Here is a 14,465-nt window from a genome sequence, read left to right as displayed (position 1 = left end):
GCCCAGGAAGAGCAGTGCGGGGGGCACAGAGTGGAGCTTCATGATAGGATAGGATATGATATGGCATTTATAACGCGCCTATACACAAATGTTTCACGAGGTAAGGGAGGTGGAACAGAGGGAAGACAGGCAGCGATCCTACTAGGCCAGGTGTCATTTAGATCGCTCAAGTGCATGCGAAGGGGATCAGGGGTAAAGTGTGGGGTGCAAGGGGGGAGGGGAACAGTGCAGTACATGGGATAATAGAATAAATAACAATAAGTAAAGTACGGCCAGCAGGTGGCAAGTGCAGACATCAGGTGTCTGCTGGTAGTGGCACTGTAGGGATACAGAAAACAGTCCCCAAGTGCAGGGGTTGCCAGGAAGGCAGTGCAGGTGTGTGACTGGCGGGGGAGGGAACCTGGGCCCGAGATCAGAGGGTGGCCAGGTAACCAGTGCAGTTTCAGTTTCAGCCAGGAAGTCATCAGGTGTCACGCTTTCCTCTGGTGCTCTGCAGGAGTGCCTGGTCCGGTCTGTAGTACAAAGTAGCCCCCTTACTGGTGACCTACGCCCAGGCGTTTATCCCAGCTACACCTTCCCCCACAAGCCGACTGTAGGTTAACCTCCAAGGGACCGTGAGGTTGGGAGGGGCCTGGGTGATTTCAGGACTTCTGGGTTGTGGTGCTCTGGGGGTATTAGATAAACTTGGAGATGAATACAGGGTACGTCTACTGTATATTAGCGGAATCTCCCCCCTTCGCTCCCCTCCCCAGGACGTGGCTGACTAGATCGCATGGGCGCAGCTCACCTTATTTGTAGCAATGATGGTCTAGGCGTCTAGGATGTATCGATCTCCAGTTACTTCATTGAAGACGCATGGTCAGATGACTGCAGCGCACAGGATACGGTGGCGAACATGTATGTCTATTTGTAACACAATGAGCTGGAACAGGAGTTTGTTTTCCCACGATTGTTGGCTTGCCTTTAACTGCCTTTTGTCCTTTGCCCCAACCAGGATCAGAGCAGCTAACGGAAGAGCCGAAGTGAAGAAGGAGAACTTGTTTCAAGAACCAGGTGAGTTCTGAAGGAGGCGGGTAGGGCAAGGGTAGAAGCAGGATGCAGAGTCTCACCCAGTTGCTTGCTTTTCCAGGTTCCCGGACACTGCGGGCGAGACAGGCTTCGAAGGCGAGAGGAAGAACCAAAGTCCAAAGCAGAGATGCAGCGAAGAACCAAAAGTCCACAGATGAACTGCTGTAACCGGGTTGCTGAAGGCTGCAGAAGAGCACTGAAGTCCAGAACGGCAACCGAAGGGATACTGAAGGATGCTGCAGGCCAAAATGGTAAGCATAGAGATGCTGAAGGATATTGACTACAGGAGCGGTAAGCAGAACAGTACTCTTGCTAGGAGCACACGAAATGCTAAGCACAGGGTGCAGTCCGGGGCGTGGTTTTATAGCCCTGAGCCACACCGTGTTAGGGCTAGATGCGCAAGGGCATTGGTTTCTCGCACCTGCTAGGTGCTTCTTTGCACGTGCAGGGCTCGCACATGCTCAAAACTCCTTGGCTTGTTCCGGGCGTTGCCTCCTCTGTGGTAGGCCCTTCCTTACAGGCTGCAGCTGTGTTGCGCCCCCCCACATGCTCACTCCAGCCAGCCATCATACCTGCCCACCGTCTCCCTACTTTATTAGAAGAGGGGCCTCCCCTCCTCCTGACCTGCCACCCCAGTGCCCGCAATGGGATCATGACAGCACTCTCCTCCAAGACCCCCAAAGGAGAGCCCTTCCCAGTCCTGGTTTGTGGGGATAGTTATGGTGGAATTGAGCAACCAACTGGGGGGCATGAATTTTTTCCACAGGTTCCCATTTTCTATCCTGAGTACTGTACCCTTTCCAATCTACCAGATAATATAAACGCTGCCTACTGATTTTAGATTCAAGAATTTATTTGACCTCATACTCTTTTTCCCCCTTTTGGACCTCTATTGGTGTAGGATTACTTAAGGAATTCTGTGTCCCGGGGTATACTGGTTTGAGCAGGGATACATGAAAAACTGGGTGAATTTTTAGAGTTGGTGGGAGATCAAGTTTTAGTGCCACGTGGTTAATAATGGCGAGCATAGAGTAGGGGCCGATATATTTAGGGTGGAACCTTTTTGGGCCTTTTAGTCGACTATACTTGGTGGAAAGCCAAACCTTATTGCCAACTTGATACTCAGGGGCTTCCTTTCTTTTTTTTATCAGCGAATAACTTTTGAGTGTTCTTAGTTTCTTGAAGCGTTTCACAGGCCTTTTGTAATATTTCCCTAATATTGGTATGCAATGATGTGACTGTGGGCATTTCCAGTTCTGTGGGTGGATCGAAAGTGGTGGTTTTTGGTTTTGTCAGTAGAGGAAGTAGAAAGGTGAGAATCCAGTGACACTATGGATGCTATTATTGTAAGCGTATTCTGCCACCCAGAGAAGGTCGACCCAACTCTCTTCGGCCTGGGGAAACATACATCACAAGTACTGCTCCAGAGTCTGGTTAGTTCTTTCAGTTTGTCCGTCCGTTTGCGGGTGGTGACTAGTAGACAGCCGGAAAACAATTTGGGCCTTATTGCAGCAGTGCCTCCAGAACTTAGATATAAATTGGCTTCCTCTATCGGAGATGATGACTGATGGAAAACCATGTGTCCGCACAATGTTGTTCAAGAAGGTGTGTGCAAGGTTCCCTGCGTTTGATACGCCCTCTTAGAGCAATGAAGTGTGCCATCTTCGTTAGCAGATCCACCACCATCATGATGGTGTTTTATCTATTACATGGGGGAAACTCTGTAATAAAGTCCAGGGAAATAGTATGCCACGGGACAGGTGGTATCGGTAAAGGGTGGAGTAATCCAGAGGGTCTAGTCTTGGCCGTCTTACTACGAGCGCAGACATCGCAGGTCTTGATATATTGAGTTATGTCCTTTTGCCAGGTGGGCCACCAATAGTGCTGTTGGATCTTTCCTAGGGTTTTGGTAATTCCAGGGTGGCCCGCGAGCAATGTGTTGTGGAAGTTGCATAATATTTAATTTTGCATATGGGGTTCTGACACATAGAGTCGTCCCCGGTAGAACGGAAGTCCATTTTCGATGGAACGTTGCAGATCTTGAGTCACCCATTCTTGCCATTGTTCCGGGGCTAGGGCTTGCTGGATGTCATGATGGAGTTGATCTAGAGGTGGTAGTGGTGGGCTTATCAGCCACAGTAACTTGCTTCCTAGAATGATGGACACCGGTTCGGGGACTGCATAGGCATCTTTCCCTTCGAGACTCCATCCTATGCGCGACAAGGCGTCAACTTTTCCATTCTTAACTCCAGGGCGAAACGTAATGACAAAGTCATATTCGGAGAAGAACTGAGCCCATCTGAGTTGGCAGGGTGACTGGGCATGCGTGGTTCGTAAATACTGTAGGTTTTGATGAGCGGTATAGACCATGTTAGTATGCCGTGGGCCTAGCAGGTGGTGGTGCCATTCCTTAAATGCTGCTTTGATGGCCAGGAGCTTCTTGTCGGTTATAGAGTAATTCATTTCCGCAGGTGAAAACTTTTTGGAGCAAAATGCCACAAGGTGTAGATGAGTGGTTATTGGATCTCTCTGGAACAGCACCGCCCCCATCGCAACACTGGAGGCATCCGTTTCCACCACGAAAGGCAGTTCAGGATTTGGGTGCTTCAAGATGGGGGCTGTGGTGAACTGTGTCTTGAGTTGTCTAAAGGCTCTTTCAGCTTCAGGTGGCCATTTGAAGAGTTTGCGCTTTCGCAGTAGTGAGGTGATGGGGTGAGCTATTGCTGAGAACCCAGCTATAAATCGTCGGTAGAAATTTGCAAAACCTAGGAAACTCTGCACTGTCTTAATTGAAGTGGGCGTGGGCCAGTTAAGAATTGCCTCCACCTTCCTATTAACCATTTGGATACCATGAGGGGTTAATATAAAGCTGAGAAACTCCACTGTTGTCACGTGGAAAAAACACTTCTCTAATTTTGCATACAAATGGTGCTGGCGTTTTTTCAGGACTGCTGTCACATGTTGTACGTGTTCCTCTTCAGCTGCGGAATAGATGAGTATATCGTCAATATACACCATGGCGCAAACATCCAGTAGTTCTCGTAGCACATCCATCATGAAGAACTGGAAGGCCGTCGGGGCGTTGCACAGGCCGATGGGCATTACCGTGTATTAGAACAACCCATATTTGGTACGGAAGGCCGTTTTCCATTCGTCCTCCTCTTTTATGTGGACCAAGTGGTTTGTCCGTCGTAAGTCTAATTTGGTGTATATTTTTGCGTCTTTAACCTGATCCAATAGCGTTGGAATCAGGGGCAGGGGGTATCTGTTTTTCACTGTAATCTTGTTGAGCCCTCCGTAGTCAGTACAGGTCCGGAGGTCCCCTTCCTTCTTCAGTATGAAAAACAGCGCCGAGGATGCACGGGGATGTCCGGATAAACCCATTAGCGAGGTATTGATCTAGATATTCCCGCAGGTGCTGATTTCATTTTTCGGTGAGCGCATAGATACGGCTGCATGGGGGCTGTGTACTAGGTATCAGGTCAATCTGGCAATCGTATGGCCTGTGTAGTGGAAGGGTATCGGCAGATTCTTTTTGGAATACATCTTCAAATTCTTGGTATCTGGGGGGTAGCTGCCCTGAGGTGCTTGGTGACGCCGCCGCCCCCAACTTAAGCGCTCTATGGACTGGAGGCAGGTACGGACAACATGTGTGCAAGCATTCTGATGGGAAGACCACGGTATGGGTCTTCCAATTAATGACAGGGTTATGACGTTCTAACCAGGGCATGCCAAGTATAAGCTGGAATTGCGGAGCAGTGATTAGATCGAAAGTCATACTCTCTGTGTGGCCGTCTTTACACAGCATCTCCACATCTTTGGTGCACAATGATATGGGTCCTGATATCAGTGGCGAGCCATCCAACGAAACAATGTTGTCTATTCTTCCTCTAGGTTGCCCTGTAAGCCAATTCTACGAGCCACGCCCATACCAATATAATTGCTGATGGCTCCACAATCAATGTACGCTTCCAGCTCATGCATTCAGTGAGGTTATCCTGGTTTGATCAGGATGACTGGTACAGTAAGGTGTGAGACAGTAGTTGGTTTACCTTCTCTCGACAAGCCGATCCCTACTCTTGTCGAGTCCAGCAGTTTTCTGACAGCTGTACAGAATTCTTGGCATCGGTCGCTGCCTCCCCAGTGACTCCCATGGCCCGTTTCTTCGGTTTACTAGTACAGTCTTTCAAGAAGTGGCCTGCCTTGCCACAATACAAGCACAACTGTTGTTGCCGTCGTCTTTCTCTTTCCTCCTTTGAGGGGGCCCTCGCGCACTACCCAACTTCATGGGCTGCAGGGACATTCTCTGAGGGGCGCCCTTGTACTTCACATGAGCGCACATAAACTGGCCTTTGCCTTGGTTCGGTCTGCCTTTCGTTCTTGCAGGCAGTGATTCAACTGGATCACTAAATCGATGTAGTCTGTGCAGCGCTCAGGTGGTTTGACCACCTGCACCAGGACATCTTTCAGTTCTCCTCTGAGGCCACGGTAGAACATGATGGTCCTTTTTTCCTCTGGCCAATTTGTTACGGCCACGAGTCGATTAAAGGTCATGACATACACCAACAGGTCTTGTGACCCCTGCCGTAGAGCTAGTAGTTCGCCATCCAAAGCAGCCCCATGATTCTTACGAGCAAACAGTTTGTCCAGTTCTTGCTGGAAGGTGCCAATATTATGCAGGATGTGGTCATCTCTATTCACTAAGGGCACCGACCAATTCGCCGCATGACCCCCCACAATAGGACAAAATAAAGGCCACCTTGGTTTGGTCTGAGGGGAAGGCCCCAGGTCAGCACTAGAAGTGTAGCCTACACTGATTCATAAACATTGCGTACCGCTGGGGGTCCCCTAAGAATCGCTCTGGTGAGGCCAAAGGAACAGAATGTGGTGTGGTAACCCGGATATGGGGCACCCTCTCCGCATCCCTATCAGTGGGACCTGGGAGAGGAACCTGGCCAGCTTGAGAGACTAACAACCGCTTAGCCAAGTCTTCTGTTTTCTCCCTATTAACTACCACCTTTCTTTTAATTGCGTTTGTCTCAGAGCGGGCTGCGTGCACCTCAGTCCGCAATTCCCCCAAAAGGGTGGACAACTGATCCACCCCAGGATCCATGCTACTTTAGCAGGGCTTATGACGTGGGCTTAGCGTTTTGTCACGCTTACCTCTGGTGCTCTGCAGGAGTGCATGGTCCGGTCTGTAGTACAGAGTAGCCCCTTACTGGTGACCTTCACCCAGACAGCTATCCCAGCCACACCTTCCCCCACCGGCCGACTGGGGATTAACCTCCAAGAGACCATGAGGTTGGGAGGGGCCTGGGTGATTTCGGGACTTCTGGGTTGTGGTGTTCTCGGGGTATTAGATGAACCTGGATATGAACACAGGGTAAGTCTACTGTATATTAGTGGAATCTCCCCCCTCCGCTCCCCTCCCCAGTACATGGTAGACCGGAGCGTGTGGGCGCGGCTCACCTTATTTGCAGCGATGATGGTTCCAGGCATCTAGGACGTATCGATCTCCAGTTACTTCACTGAAGACGTGTGGTCAAATGACTGCAGCGCACAGGATACAGTGGCAAACAGGTAAGTCTATTTGTAACACGATGAGCTGGGACAGGAATTTGTTTTCCCATGATTGTTGGCTTGCCTTTAACTGTCTTTTGTCCTTTGCCCCAACCAGGAGCAGAGCAGCTAACGGAGGAGCTGAATTGAAGAGCCGGAGAAGGAGAACTTGTTTCAAGGCACAGGTGAGTTCTCGAGGAGGCGGGTAGGGCGAGGGTAGGAGCAGGATGCAGAGTCTCACCCAGATGCTTGCTTTTCCAGGTTCTCGGACACTGCGGGCGAGACAGGCTTCGAAGGTGAGAGGAAGAACCAAAGTCAAAAGCAGAGATGAGATGAAGAACCAAAAGTCCACAGATGAACTGCTGTAACCGGGTTGCTGAAGGCTGTGGAAGAGCACTGAAGACCAGAACGGCAACCAAAGGGATACTGAAGGATGCTGCAGGCCAAAACGGTAAGCGTAGAGATGCTGAAGGATACTGACAACAGGAGCAGTAAGCGGAACACTACTCTTGCTAGGAGCAGACGAAACGCTAAGCACAGGGCGTGGTCCGGGGTGAGGTTTTACAGCCCTGAGCCATGCCCTGTCAGGGCTAGATGTGCAAGGGTGTTGGTTTCTCGCACATGCTAGGTGTTTCTTTGCACGTGCCGGGCTCGCACGTGCTCAAAACTCCTTGGCATGTGCCGGGCGTTGCCTCCTCTGTGGTAGGCCCTTCCTTACAGGCTGCAGCGGTGTTGCGCCTCCGACACGCTCGAACCAACCAGCCATCATACCTGCCCACCGTCTCCCTCCCTTATTATAAGAAGGGCCTCCCCTCCTCCTGACCTGCCACCCCCGGGCCAGCAATGGGATCATGATAGCAGGGAAGAGGAGGAGAAAAAGCAGAAGCAAAGAGAAAGGTTTTGAGGTGCTTCCGGAACCGGAGATGCATCTCCTCAAGTTTCAGGGAGGCTGTTGAAGAGGGAGGCCCCAGCCGAAGAAAGAGATCTATCACCAACTTGTTGTTTGGAGAAGCGACTGACCCTGAGCGAGTTGGAGGTGGATGAGTGAAGAGCTCAAGAAGGAAGATATTTAGGAAGAGAGAGTTGAAGGTATTGAGACCACAAGCCCAAGAAGGCCTTGTGGACAATGCAGAGGGTTTTGAACAGGGATGTCATTTCACCAAAATGCTAGGGGTAGCAGAAGTGACATCACACGACCCTTGACCCCCCGATGACATCACAGGAAGTGATGTCATTTGACCCCACCCCAAAGTGATATCGCGGGAAGAAATGGGACACAACATTTCACCCGTTGACAAAACAGGAAGTGGCATCACATAGCAGTGTACACTATGAAAAATATGGTTACGATATCACTATAATGTGATGTACATTTCATACAAGAATGGATCAACATATGTATCGTTGGGGGGCGCTGTTGAGGAGCCGACAAAATGGCTGCCTAGCTTTCCAGCTCCGTGTGCTGCCGCTTTATATCTGCTTCCATCTGCGGTTTAACATCTTGCCCCATCTTCAAACCCGGCTCCTGCCTTCCAGACACTTGGAGCTACCTACCTGTGAAATTTCGGCCCGAACCGGTCCTTCTGAGCCTGGGTTGGTCCGTCGGCGCTGCTCTCCGTAGTTGGCCGACTGGGCCGGGCTCGCCGCTGCCTGCGGCCCTGCGGCTCACGTGATCCTACTACCCGCCTCCCTCGCTTGGACGCTGGCCTACCGTCACCTGGGGGCTGAGGCTGATCTGGAGCGCGAGGGCCGCCTTCAACGCCCTGCTACGCGTGGGTGGATCCCACGTCGAACTTCACCAACTGGGATCTCCCGTGGCCGGCTGCCGCTCTGTGCTCTCGTGGCGCCGCTGCCTGGCTCCCTCCCTCCCGCGGCTGTTTCTCTGCGGGACCTCCGAGGACATCTCCCCCGCTGGGCCTGCGGCCGGGGAACTCTGCGGTGCACTGCTGTGCCGCCAGACGCGTGTGACACCCGCGGGCGGCGAGTGGAATTGCTGGGGACCCTGTCATCCAGATTGATCGCTGGCTTGAGGTGAGGAGCCGGGGTGGCTGCCGTGCGCAGGCGTCCCTGTGATCCCTCCGCTCCGCTTGTGGCCCTCGAGCCCTCACCCGTGTTATACACCCCTGGGGCCTCGCGACGCCAGCCCGCTCTCCTTTGACCTATTGAGGCATCTCCCCTGACACGGCCTTCCCTGATAGCTCCGGATGACTCTGTGAGTTACTGCGACACCATTTAGAAGAGAGTGGGTTCCTCCATTTGGCCTTCACTCTACATAGCCCCAGGTCATAAATCACATAATGTCCAACAGATCCAGGAATACCAGCAATACTGGGACTATGGATAAATTTGCAAAAGCCACCTCGAGATCTGAATCAACCCATTCTTCATGCGATCAGACCGACACACCGCTCCCTGCGGAGGGGCCTCAGGCGGACCTGACGGTCATGATGGAAACTATGGCCAGAAACTTCGCTGCATTTCATGAAAAGCTCGACGACATCAATGCGAATGTGGCATCTCTTAGGGCCAAGTTGGATCAACAGGGGACGCGACTCACTGAGGCTGAAAATAGAATTGGTGCCAGCGAAGACACTGTAGCCACACTGCAGAGTACAGTGGCCACCCTTGTCACGGACATGAAGTCAGTGAAGGGTAAGTGTGATGACCTCGAATCCAGATCGAGGAGGAATAATATACGCATTATTGGGGTCCCGGAAAACGCGCTGAAGGGCTGACTCGAACTGGCTGTCGAGAACCTCTTGAAGGATCTATTGGGCAACCCGGTTTTGTCCCCTTTCTTCACGATCGAGAGGGCCCACAGGGCACTGGCCCCACGTCCCAGGCCTGGGGACTTTCCAAGACCCATCATTGCGAAGATCCTGAGTTTTAAAGATCGCGACCAGATCCTCCGCCTCGCACGTAAGAAGGGTGAGCTTAGAATGGACTCGCAGGTGATCCGAATTTTCCCGGACTTCTCGACTGGAGTCCAGCAGGAACGTCGCCAATTCCTTGGAATTTAGAAACTGCTCAGGGAAAGGAACATTCCTTATGCTATACTATTCCCTGCACGTTTGAAATTCACATTCAACAACAAACTTTACTTCTTTACAGTGCCTTCGGAGGCGGTGAAATTCATAGAGGCACACATTCCCCCTCATCCACCCACTGAGGATATGATGCAGAATGACTGAACTCCATCTGAGGCTTGCTCCCTCTGATCGCCCTATGGCCGGGCGTCCTTATGGCTATACAAGTATCTGGTTGTTCTATTTACATTTCCTAAGTAGCCCTGGCTGTACTCACTGCACCTAATCTCTTGAAAACGCAGATAACCATAATACTGAACCTCTCATCTTGTCCATGTTGACTTCCTACTGTTGTTTAGTGTAACGTTCCTCTGTTCTACACGCAGGCCCGGCATAGATGCAGCGACATGCATTTTTATACCGCAAACACTGCTTGTTTTCTCAAGGATCCCACCGGGCTCCAAGCGTGCTAGCGCACGGCAATAGCGCAGCCCACTGTGATTGCACTGTTTGTTATACTGTTGTTATGGGTTAGCCCCTGTTGGGCTCAAGCACCAGCTGGCTCAGGTTGGGGTCGATCCGGCGGTGCACAGGGAGGGTGGGTTGGCGCTTACACTACTAAATTTGGGTTAGTGGTGAGGGAGGTGGGTGGGAATGGGGTGTTATCTAAAAAAGGCACACGAGGTTGCATGGTGCGAGCATTAAAGGCCCATGAATGCATGTTCGACTTCAAACGTTGGGGCACACACCACTGCCGGGTCTGGGATGTCCACTAAAAATGTGTGCAGTATGTTAGGATATTTACTACTGCAATGTCTACCGTCATAATGTCCTGGAATGTCCGTGGGCTAAGCAACCACACCAAGGCCCGTAAAATCATAGCGTATGCTAACAGACACAACTGCAAGTTACTGCTCCTACAGGAGACGCACTCCAATGGCCTCATACCAAGAACCATGGCCCCTGCATGGGGACCGGCGAGAATCTTCACCTCCTATTCCACTCAATCCAGGGGTGTTCTAACGATGATCCACAAATCCATTAAGTTTACACTGCACAAAAACTACACCGACCCCGAAGGTCGTTATGTAATACTGCACTGCACTCTGGCTAACAAAGAATATTTACTTGTTAATACCTACTGCCCTAATGTGGATTCCCCCGAATTTTTCAACAATATCACCACCATACTGCTGGTATTTGTGGGCATACCGATCCTGTGGGGTGGGAACTTCAATCTTATCCTCGACACGGTCCTGGACAGAACTGGAATTGCTCCTCGTTCCTTGTCCGGTGCTGCACGCAGACTGCAAGCCCACATTATGACACTTGACATCTGTGACGCTTGGAGAAAGCTACACCCCCAACGGAGAGACTACACCTACTACTCATCAGTGCACGATAGCTCCTCTAGAATAGACCTATTTCTTGTATCAAAAGGAGTCATGGGTGGGGTGGTGGAAGCCGAGATTTTACCTCGCACACTGTCTGATCATGCCCCAATTACACTCTCGGCGAGGCTGGGGATACCTGTCCCGACGTTCACCACCTGGCGTTTCAAATCCGAGGCCCTTAGCGATGTTGTATTTAGGGCTGAAATACTTGCTGACATTCTGTCTTTCTTTGAACACAACTCTCTTTCGGACACCTCGGCTGCAGTCAGGTGGGACGCCTTCAAAGTGTATATTAGGGGTATGTCCATATCCCGGGAGGCTGGGGTGTTGAAATCGATCAGAGCCGCACTGGATCGATCTGAAACCAAACTGAAGATTTTGGAACTACAATGTGCCACTAGGGCTGACCCTGCCATACTTGCTCAGGTCGCCGATGAACTCCAGGCATACAACAAGCTCGCCGTCAGTGAAACACAATACTTTACCCGCCCGCAGGCAGCCAGGAAATAGGGAGAGGGAGACAGGCCTGGGAGAACATTAGCGACGCTATTAAAATGGGAATCTGGCCGGACGCAGATCACCTCTATTAAAGATAAACATGGCAACGCACAATGGGCCGACCAACAAATCCTAGATACGTTCGCTGAGTTCTACAGGTCCCTCTACTCTCAACCCGCTGAACACACAGAACAACATATGCGTGAACTCCTCGACCAGATCCCCACCACAGAGATCTCCTCCGCTACTCATGACGAATTGGACTCCCCAATCACACTAGATGAAATTGTAACAGCCATTTCTGACCTGCCCAAAGGCAAGGCCCTGGGACCTGACGGCCTAACCGCCGATTTCTACCAAGAGCACGTTGCCATAATCGCCCCCAGGCTGCTTGAGGTCTGGGACGAATCGCTCCGTGCCTCTATCCTGCCACTCTCCATGCGCGAAGCGGCCATTACAGTGCTGCTCAAGCCTGGCAAACCTGACAATGAATGTGGGTCCTATAGACCCCTCTCCCTTATGAATCTCGACACAAAGATTTTTGCAAAAATCATAGCCAACCGATTCCTGCCCATTATGACGTATTTAGTCCATGAAGACCAGGCCGGCTTTGTACCCGGTAGGTCTACCTCCCACAATATCAGGAGACTGTTTAACGTAATGTCCCGCATTGATCAAGATGTACAGGCTGTGGCGGTTACGCTTGATGCCCAGAAGGCCTTTGATATGGTCTCCTGGAAATACACATGGCTTGTGCTGGAGACCATGGGCATAGGCCCAAACATGATTAGGTTCATCAAATTACTGTACACTTCTCCTGTGGCGCGGTTTAGGGCCAATACACTGACATCTGACCTTTTCACACTCTTCAGGGGCACCCGACAGGGATGCCCCTTCTCTCCTATTCTGTTTGCCCTAGCAATAGGACCGATGGCAGACTTTGTCCGTGCTCATCACGCCCGCAAGGGAATAAGACTGAAAGACAGTCCTGAAATTATATCTTTATATGCGGATGATGTTTTACTATACATGAGAGACCCCGCAACACACCTTGACCCCATACTAAGGGATATCACCCGCATTGGCACCCACTCCGGTTTCACTATTAACTACTCCAAATCAGAGATCTTCCCACTCACTAAGTCCACCCGACAACCCACCACTGAATACCCCCTCCGCTGGTCACCGAATGGTATAAGATATCTGGGTGTGCAAATATCGCTACACAAATCCACCCTCATCGCCGACAACTATTCCGCGATATCACAAATAGCTGAGACTAAACTCCTACGGTGGCGTGCCCTCCCACTATCCATTGCTGGACGGGTCTCCCTCATAAAAATGATCCTACTCCCCAAACTGTTATATACGTTTAGCAACGTACCCGTATGGCCCGGGAGGCGATATTTTACTAGACTACACACACTATGTGCACAGTTTCTCTGGCACTCTGGCGCAGTACGCAAAGTGGACGGACATGGCACTCCCATATAAACAAGGGGGATTCACGGCTCCAGATCTGTCACTTTATTGGTCCGCGGCCCAGGCCCAACATGCCACCCACTGGTACCCTGGCACCCCGGTGCGTCCCCATATCAAACTGGAACGAATGGCAGCTGCTGGTATCAATCTAATGTCCCTCATACTACATCGGCACTACACACCAGACTCTCCCATTGACCCAATTAGCACGACCCTTCAAGCCTGGGCTCGCTTGCTATTTCAGACACCTGAAGCCTCTCCATACTACAAGTGGCTTCCTGTATCGGTCTTTCCCGGCTTGGAACCCACTCATGATGCGGCACTGGCCCGACACTGGGGGATGCTGGGATACCAAGCACTGACGATCTTCTACCCCGAGGGCAGGTTCATCGACCCCCAAACTTGGAAACCGGGGCACACCGGGTCCGCCTTGGAGACCCTCCAATACTACAGACTGCGAGCTGCGTTTCGCACCAAATGGCCCACATTCCCCGATGAGCCCCCAGACAACTCAGCCATTGCATATATTGCCAATTCTGGAGGTGCCCATGGAGTAGTCTCATCACTTTACAAGATCCTACAGGAGGCTACCCCTACTCCCACTCTCAAGGCATGTGATGAATGGGCTGGCGAACTAGATCTAGAAATATCAGATAGGGTTTGGGGGGATATGTGCCTACACACTCGGAAAGTCTCCCTCAATTTCCGTTTTCGCGCCATGCAGTACAAACTTCTGAATAGACTTTACTACACTCCACACAGGACTTCGAGGTTCGCCCGTGATACGGCGCATCCCTGCCCCCGCTGCGGAGCGACGGCAGCTGACCACTTACACATGTTCTGGGCTTGTGATAAATTGCTGAGGTTCTGGGAAAGCATCCTAGAAACGCTCACGGCTATCACTGACACAGTGATTGACCCTGATCCTTTAGCCGTCCTCTTTGGAGCCTGAAAACGGAGGACACCAGACGTTTGGCCAAGTTTCTTAATATTTGGTGCATGATAGCCAAAAAATGCATACTTCAGCACTGGAAAAGTCCCATCCCCCCGGTCCACCAGAAATGGCTCCATATGCTTACTTGGGCACGGAACTGTGAGGAGGAATTTATATCCATGCTCCCCGTCACTTCTCGACCCAAGAATATCTGGGTGGAATTCAATTCGTACCTTAACAGTCGTAGTGAAGACACACCCGGCTCTGGATCGTCCCCCACCCCTTCAGTGTCCACTGCCACAACATAAACTCGTACTCATATGTATCTTGTATGATTATTGTCTGACATTATTGTGATTTTGTACAACTGCTCATGCACTGCTCCACCTAATGTTTCTTACTTGTGATTGTTGCCTTGATGTATGTACCACGTAACCTTTGCCGCCAAAAATAAAAGTTTAAAAAAAAAAAAACATATGTATCGTTAAGATCGGTGTGTATAGG

The sequence above is a fragment of the Ambystoma mexicanum genome, chromosome 3p (genome assembly GCF_040938575.1).
Source record: "Ambystoma mexicanum isolate Mex_15411 chromosome 3p, UKY_AmexF1_1, whole genome shotgun sequence".
NCBI lineage: Eukaryota > Metazoa > Chordata > Amphibia > Caudata > Ambystomatidae > Ambystoma > Ambystoma mexicanum.
The sequence above is the reverse complement of the archived record's forward strand: the minus strand, read 5'-3'. Positions refer to the sequence as shown.